This window comes from Amaranthus tricolor, chromosome 14 (assembly GCF_026212465.1).
Source record: "Amaranthus tricolor cultivar Red isolate AtriRed21 chromosome 14, ASM2621246v1, whole genome shotgun sequence".
Classification (NCBI taxonomy): Eukaryota; Viridiplantae; Streptophyta; class Magnoliopsida; order Caryophyllales; family Amaranthaceae; genus Amaranthus; species Amaranthus tricolor.
Genome location: NC_080060.1, coordinates 17,056,083 through 17,064,797, shown reverse-complemented (window position 1 = coordinate 17,064,797; position 8,715 = coordinate 17,056,083). Strand labels below are relative to the sequence as shown.

Below are 8,715 nucleotides of genomic sequence, written 5' to 3'. Positions count from 1 at the left end.
TCCAGCCGTGTGGTGTCCTCCAGAACCACCAACCTCTTGACCCATTTTCTAGTCTCACCCATTGTAAGCATCTCACTTTTCAATTGACTAATTTACTAATTTTAACTACAATCTACTATGTTCATAAGTTGTGTGTTGATTGTGTATTGTATTTGTCTCATTGAATTCTAGTATGGGTAATAGTTAAAAGAATTATCCTTGAATATGAAATGATTTGGGTTTTATTTAGAGATGTGATTACTAGTAGTGTGTGTGTGTTTGTATGCTGCTTTGGTGGTGTGATGATTTATTCAATAATCTCATAAGTAGTTTGAGACCTTGTTGATTATTGTTGTGGAAATTAGTAATGTTTTTGACTACAATTGACTATAGATATGGTTTTGGTTGTTAATTGGGAGTTGGAGTTGCCGATTGTTATTGATTTAATTGTAGAGAATTGCTACTACCTTATTAGGTTGTTATTGATGTTGTAAATACGTAATTTCAATAAGTCATGAGCATAGTGTCTAACTTATTGTTGAGAGTTGCTAAAGTTACTCGTTGTGACGTTTGATTGTAGCTTCCCTAGCTTCAAAGAATGTAATAAATGGTATTACGATATGGTAACTTTAAGATTTGTCATTGTCATCATATTAGCACTATAGTAACATCGTAAGATTTAAGTGTGATTTGTTATTTTTTTAGGTAACATGAACCAATATAACTCAAATTGGTCAATATAAAGGAACGATTTACATAATCCTTTTATTCTTAAATAGATGGAAAAAAAAACTTGTGTTATTGTTGAATTGACGATTATGCTTGGTGATTAAATGAGATGCGTACCTTGTCATGAACGGATGATAGTGGGTACTTTGGGTTCTAGATGGTGTGACAAGTAGTTAAGAGAACTTATAAGTTCTATTCCTAACTTGTATAGGTTCCCAGTTTATAAGAGGAAAGTAAACCCCTTAGTTGGGCGATTTTTATAACTTGTGATCGTGCATTGACGCTTGCAGGTACGTACACACAGTAATTAATTATCGTATTCATTGTTTCAAAGTATTATTCATATTTCATGATTATATGCATCGTATTAGAATTATAGAACGTCAGAAAGTAAGTCATGCTAGTGGATAGTCATAAATAGTGATATAGGCAAGTAGAGTGAAAGCATTAGGAGACTATGAGAACAGATTTCTAAATAGTAGAGAACGCACCATAGTTGTGTGTAGTATCGAAGTGTTTTTCCTACTTATTTGAGCCTTGATTTATGATTAGTTGGCGTGACTCAGCTGGATTATGTCCGGTTGATTTATTAGTCCCCTAGGTGAGGTTCGACGGGACCACCGTAAGGGGGGTATGAGCATGCTTGGGTCATTAGGCGCCGGGAGTCCGATAACGCCCCTTGACCGAGGTGTTACCATGCAGGCCTTGCAAACCCCAATATGGTGGCCTCTTCACTGGTTTAGTACCTCAATGTGTTAGTTTTTCCCGAAGGTAGGACCCGAGAGGGTCAGCTCGAGGGGGCATGAGCTCATACTTTGCCAATGGGCGCTGGGAGGCCGAAAGCGCCCTTGGCCGTGTCACTATGCCATGAATAGAGAACGGATCCACTACCTTGAATATACCTTGAGAGATTAGCAGTTTGAAAGAGAAATTATGAATGAATGGAGGTGTTTAGACAGATGAGTAGACTCATTATTACTCTACTATATCGTTACCTACAGTTTTGTTCGATGACTTTAATTGTTGTAAGTTCATTAATTATTGACGTGTATGTGTTTGTTGTTGTTTGTTCATGACTCTCTATGATGTTCCTGCTATGACACATGTGACTATGGTCATTATGTTGAGCAGCAGGAGGATCATAGATTGACATGACAGGTATAGGAGCTCTTTTGCTATGCATTGGGGGAAAGAGCGGAGTACGGTTGTAACAATTGTATACCAATAGTCCAATGCTTGTAGCTGCTATATTACTTGTAAAGTTTCCTTTGGAATTGTATAATTTCTTTTGTATGCAGCCTTGTGACTCCTTGTATGATCCATAGTTCCGCTGCGTAGTTATTGAATGTATAGTATGGAGATTACTTCTTAGTATCCGTCAGATCGATGCGTTAACACTGGAACCACGATCCTCATTAGAGTTGGTATTTGAGAAGCCGACGATGATCCCTTCCGTCGTAACATATTCTTGAAAGCATTAGATTATTATACTGATGTTATTCAATTATATATTCTTGTCACATCCTTAGTTTTCAGCAGAGATGCTGCCGAAATTTACACTCACTCACCTTTTAATTAATCATTAGCGTTTATGTTAAGTATTTTCCCTTTTCTTTTTATGTAACACCCGAATTTCCTCCCTTCCTTCACGATTCTGGTTTCGTTTAAGGGGTTGGAAATTCAGGGGTGTTACATTAAGCGTTTTTGCCTTGTTTTTGCGGAATTAAATAAAATAAATAAAGCTTAAACTTAGAGCGAAATAATGAAATAGATTACACGATTTTTACGTGGAAACCTTCTAGGCCTAATTAGAAGGAAAAACCACGACCCCACGAGATTTCTAAATTCTCCACTATGTTTAAGGCAACTCGTTACAATTACATTAAACACCTTGCTTCACTCGAAGCACATCAACTAGGCCGAACTCTCTTTACTATTGCTCACTCAAAGCAACAAACTTAGCTTCACTAAAAGCTAAACTCTTCACTAGCTTCACTAAAGGCTATCTAAATCCCTCTTAGACTCACCCTAGTCTAATTACAAATATCACTCAAAATCCCTTACAAAAAGATAAAAATTCTCTGAAAAATAAAATCAATAAGTTGCACAAGAAAATATTGTAAGTTGATTGGCAATTTTAAAACAAAATATTTCTTGTAAAAATTCCAAAAATATCGTATGAATAGATGAAAGCTCATACGTTGGATACTTAGGAACAACCGAAATTGGATTGCTATTTATAGAAATAAACTTCCTAATAAAATGGAATATTCCAATCATTATTCCCTTAACCCAAATAATAAGGGAAATAATGTGGATCCTAAAATCCAAGTCAACAATCGGTTATTTTATGAAAATAGGCATTAGACTTGACCAATTCAAGTGCACGATTATTCTAACAATAACAGTTGTTCCCATTTACTAATAATAGCTTATGTTCCCTTAAGCAGCAGTTCCCATATCCTAAAATTTTGCTGCAGTTCCTTTTTCCAATAATAACTGCGAAAACTGTAAGCGAAAAATAGATAAGGTTTGAGCTTACTATAATTAGGGACGGTTGCTAATTACTAATAATAGGGATGGTTAACAGTCATGACACCCTTTTTGAGCACTACCTGTACGGGGTAACCCACCTACTATCAGAGATAGGGTAGATTATGACTGCGTTAAGTAATTTCTGAACCTCTTTTCTCACAACATCTTTCATATTAGGATTCAATCTCCTTTGAGGTCTACAGATGTGGCATGATCATCATCAAGAAATATTCTATACATGCAAAAAGATGGACTTACCAATGATATCATCTATCGAATACCTTATGAGACTCTTGAAATTTTTAATCAATGTAATCAATTGGTTAAGTTGGGTATTATTTAATTCAACATTAACAATTACTGGATAAGTTTCATTTTCTCCTAAATAAGCATATTTTAATGAAGAGGGAAGGGGTTTAAGATTTACCTGAGGAGGCGTGGATCTCTCCTATTTAACCGTCACAAAAGCCTCCAAAACTGTCTCCATCATTGGTTCCATATAGAAATCTGATTCATCTAACAGCTTCTTCAAACTTGCGGCCTCTAAGCACCTTCCATCCTCAACTCCTTCTAAGATTAACCTCAAAGGGTCATCATACTGTGGATGCATAATCTCAACCCTTGCTACTTCTGCTCTGCACAATGATTCATCACCAGGTCCTTTCATCATTGATGGAAGATGAAACTAAACGTCCTCTCCAAAGATGTTCAATGTAAGCTTGCCATTGAACACTTCAAAAACAACCCATGCAGTCTTCAAAAAAATCTCTCCTAAGAATGATAGGTATGACATGATCTTCAACAATTTCGATAATCACAAAATCACAAGGGACAGAGAACTTCCTTATTTTAACTGGCAAATCATCAACAACTCCAACTGGAAACCTTACTGATCTATCGACTAGCTGCAAAGACATCCTTGTTGGCTTGATCTCCGCATTGATCCTCTTGCATAAAGATAGCGACATGATGCTCACACTAGCTCCCAAATCAACAAGTTATTAACCAAAACTTCACCAAATTTGATTGGAATGGTGAAACTCTTGGGGTCAGCTTCTTTTTTTGGCACCTTAGACTCTAAGATAGCGCTGCCTTCTCCCCTTAGTGTTTCTATGCCTGTTTCCATCAGCTTCCTTTTGTTAGATAATACCTCCTTCAGAAATTTTGTAAAAGAAGGCATCTCCTTGATAGCATCTATGAATGGGATGTTTATTTCAAGCTTACTCAGAACTTCTAAAAACTTCCCATATTTTTCTTCAAGCTTGCGACACGCTAATCTCTATGGGAAAGGAACATGAGGTACATATACATCAGTGGTGGGCTCCTTTCTCTTCTCTAGGGTAGGTGCTGGTTGTTCCTCCTTTTCCCCCTCATCAGGTGCTTCTTCCTCTATTACCACCTCTTCTTCTTCATTCTCAAAAACAACCATGGGTGGAGGATTATAAGTGGTGCCGCTTCTTAGAGTAACTGCATTTGCATGCCCGGAGGGGTTATTCTTGGTGTTGCTTGGCAGTTGTCCCCTAGGTTTGGAAAGATTGCTTAATTGCTGCGCCATCTGTGCCATCTGATTATCAATGATTTTGTTGTGTGCTTGAGTTTGCTGGATGGCACTAGAAGTATCAGCATTAATCTTGGACTGAGTGGCAATGAAGTTCTCCATCATGGACTCCAAATTTGATTTTTGCGGTGAGTTTGGTGGTGGAGGTCTTTCAAACCATGGGGGTTATTGGTTATATGTCGATGGAGGTTGGTGATATGATGGTGGGTTCAATGATGCATTGGGATTTTTATATGAAAAGTTGGGATGATGCTTCCAACTTTCATTGTAAGTGTTGGAGTATAGGTTAAATGGTGGCTTTCCTTGGTTGTACACTGCATTAACTTGTTGGCTTGATGACGATTTTGCTGCTGCACACTCTGATGGGGAATGACCATGGATTCCACACACTTCACAAGCCTTCAGTGTGTTCACTACACTCAACTGGCCATTCTCCTTGGCAATGCATGGACAGAGTTTTGAATGGCAAGTAATGCATCAACTTCATATTTTCCACCTTTCTTGGTATTCCTTTTATCTCTCTAATGGAAGTTCGAGGACTTTTCCTCGATTATCTACTTAGCTACGTAGGGGGTTTTGGCCATCAATGTTCCTTCAGCTGCAGCATCTACTGAAATCTGTATCCCGTGCCTAAGACCATTATAAAAATTCTGAATTAATAGCCAGTCTGGGATTCCATGGTGCGGGCACTTCCTTTGTAACCCTTTATATCTTTCCCAAGCCTCGTATAATGCTTCACCATCTTCTTGACGAAATGAGGTGATATTATTACGTAGTTTAGCAGTTTTGGCTGGTGAAAAGAATCGAGCAAGGAAAGCCTTAGATAATGCCTCCCAAGTGCGATACTTGTTTGGCCCTTCAGATCTTAACCAATCTCTTGCCACACCACGGAGTGAGTAGGGGAAACAAATCAGCTTCATTTGCTCATCAAAAATCCCCTGATATTTCACAGTGCCACACTTGTTCACGAACTCATCGAGGTGGTCGTTTGGATTCTCCATCTCAGTGCTTGCAAATTGATTCTGAGCAATGAATTGAAAGAAAGCTGGTTTGATCTCATAATTTGTGGCTGTGATGGTTGGCCAAACGATACTCGACCCTAGACTCCCATCAGGCATGGCATATTCCCGAAGGGATTTTGGGTGTTTTACTACCATTTTTCATTGTTTCCTTCTCCTTCTTCTTCTCCTAATTTCAGGATTTATATGTACAAGATTTTCTTGTCCTTGAGACCTAATTTGCATACACTACACTCAAAAATTGGGGTCAAGTGCAAAGTGAAGAGAAAAATGAAAACAACTCAAAATGATAAAGAACAATGAGCTAACTAATCAAGAAAAAACAATTAACGAAGTCGCCACTCCCCGAAAACGACGGCAAAAACTTGATCGGGACTTTACGTCCTTCAATAGTAATATCGCAAGTGCACGACGTAGCGTAGTACATCGGCAAGTATGGGTCGAATCCAAAAGGAGTGGGGGTTAAGTTAATAGTTTCTCGATCGATTAGTGTGTTCGAAAATGTAGAATATAATGCTTAGAGATAGAAATAATTAAAATAAACAATTAAAAGTACTTAATGAAAATAAAGCATAAAAGTAAATAAGGATACAATGAACTAAAAGTAAGGATAAAATAATCAATAAGCTAAGAGACATAGGCTAGGCTTTCTCACCAAAGTAGTGTTTACTAAACATTAACCTAAGGTCATGGATATTTTGTCATGGAGAAGAACGTATCATAAGTACTAATGGTCTCTCTTGAGCAACAAAAGCTTCCTAAACATACTCAACTACCTATTCTCATGGAGCTGTTTTAACTCTTAAGCATAGATTATCGTTAAAAATCGACTCTCCCCCTCATTTTAGCGACACCACAACATGATAGAAAAATCCATCTTAAACCATAAACAACACAGCCAAGCCAAAGGTAAAGAAAGCAACTCAAACTACATACATGCTGATGATGCCTAGCCTAAGCCAAAACAAACTACTCACTTATACTCATATTGTAATTGTAGATTGCAAACAAGCCAAGAATCATAGATGAATAAATTAAGCTAGAGTATCCCAAAGAGATGAGTGCAGTATAAGTTGAAGAACTACAAGCATGAATATATGAAACTAAAGGCAAATAATCAAAGATAACTAAGTGGCATGAATTGAAAACAATATAAGCAAGGATAAAAGTTACTATTTTAAGTTCAATCTAAGGATGAACAAGATGATTTGATGATTCAAAGTAATACCTTCCAAAAGCTTCAATAATAGTACATCAATGGTTGAAGAATTCCAAGTTGCAAAATATTACAATAAAGGATGAAGTTAAGATTGTATTTGGAAAGTGAAAATTCTTAATTGAAATGGAAGAAAAGCTATGAAGAATACATAGAAATAACTCAAAAATAAAAGGTGAAAACTGAGATGATAGCTCCATCTTCCTCTTCTCTATTAATAGGCTTTAAAAACAAGTAGGGGGTGGTGGTTTAATAATTACTCCATCACCCCTAGGTTATAGGAGGGGGGGTGCGACCCCTAATGGATAGGGTAGGGTGGTTGGCAGTCATGATAGCAGTAATTAGAAGCAACTAATGTAATTGGACCTTGAATGATACTTAAAAAGATCGCAAAAGCTGCTGCCGCCCGTTTCGCTCGACTCGAGCGGATCCTGCTCGACCAGTCGAGCCACCAACAGGTCCAACATCAGAAACATTAAAAACTGGACAGAATATGAAATTTAGCTCCGCTCGACCCGAGCCATCTTGCTTGACCAGTCGAGCGAATGTCCTGTACTCCTAAATTGAATACTGCTGATGATCAGAAGCACTGATTTTCATTCATAACCACTTCAACACAATAATATATACCACATAGTGTTGTGTGCCAAGTTTCGTGCAAAAAAAACCAAGTTTCAGCTACTTTATGCACGAAAGTGACGAAAAAGCTTTAAAACCATTAATATCGCAACTTAGCACGTAATTACTAGCATATGACTGTTATTTTAAAATCTAACCACTTCAACACAACAATATATACCAAATAGTATTGTGTGCCAAGTTTCGTGTAAAACAAACCAAGTTTGAGCTACTTTACGAGCGAAAGTTCCAATAACGCTTAAAAACCCTTAAAATCACAACTTAACACGTAATTTCTAGCATATGACTATTATTTTCAATTCTAACCACTTCAACAGAATAATATATACCAATAGTGTTGTGTGCCATGATTCGTGCAAAACAAACCAAGTTTGAGCTACTTTATGCGCAAAAGTGCCAAAAAAGCTTAAATACCCATAAAATTGAAACTTAGCAAGTAATTTTTAACTTATGACTATGATTCCCAATTAGAACCAATTCAACACAATAATATATACCAAATAGTGTTGAGTGCCACGTGTCGTTCAAAACAAACCAAGTTTGAGCTACTTTATGCGCGAAAGTGCCAAAAACTTTTAAAAACCATTAAATTCGCAACTTAACACGTAAATTCTAGCATATGACTATGATTTTAAATTCTTACCACTTCAACTCAATAATATTTACCAAATAGTGTTGTGTGCCAAGTTTTGTGCAAAACAAATCAAGTTTGAGCAACTTTATGCGCGAAAGTGCCAAAAAAGCTTAAATACCCATAAAATTTAAACTTAGCAAGTAATTTCTAGCATCTGACTATGATTCTCAATTATAACCAGTTCAACACAATAATATATACCAAATAGTGTTGTGTGCCAAGTGTCGTGCAAAACATACCAAGTTTGAGCTACTTTATGCGCGAAAGTGCCAAAAAAGCTTAAATACCCATAAAATTGAAACTTAGCAAATAATTTCTAGCATATGACTATGATTCTCAATTTTAAACAGTTCAACACAATAATATATACCAAATAGTGTTGTGTGCCAAGTTTCGTGCAAAACAA

General features: G+C 36.9%; 1 non-coding gene across 1 annotated transcript; it reads left to right on the top strand.

Moving 5' to 3' along the window:
- Window positions 1-5,473: 5,473 nt before the first annotated feature.
- On the top strand, window positions 5,474-5,580 carry LOC130800570 (small nucleolar RNA R71). The gene has a single exon (XR_009039447.1). It is a non-coding gene; the product is annotated as a small nucleolar RNA R71 (small nucleolar RNA).
- Window positions 5,581-8,715: the final 3,135 nt, after the last annotated feature.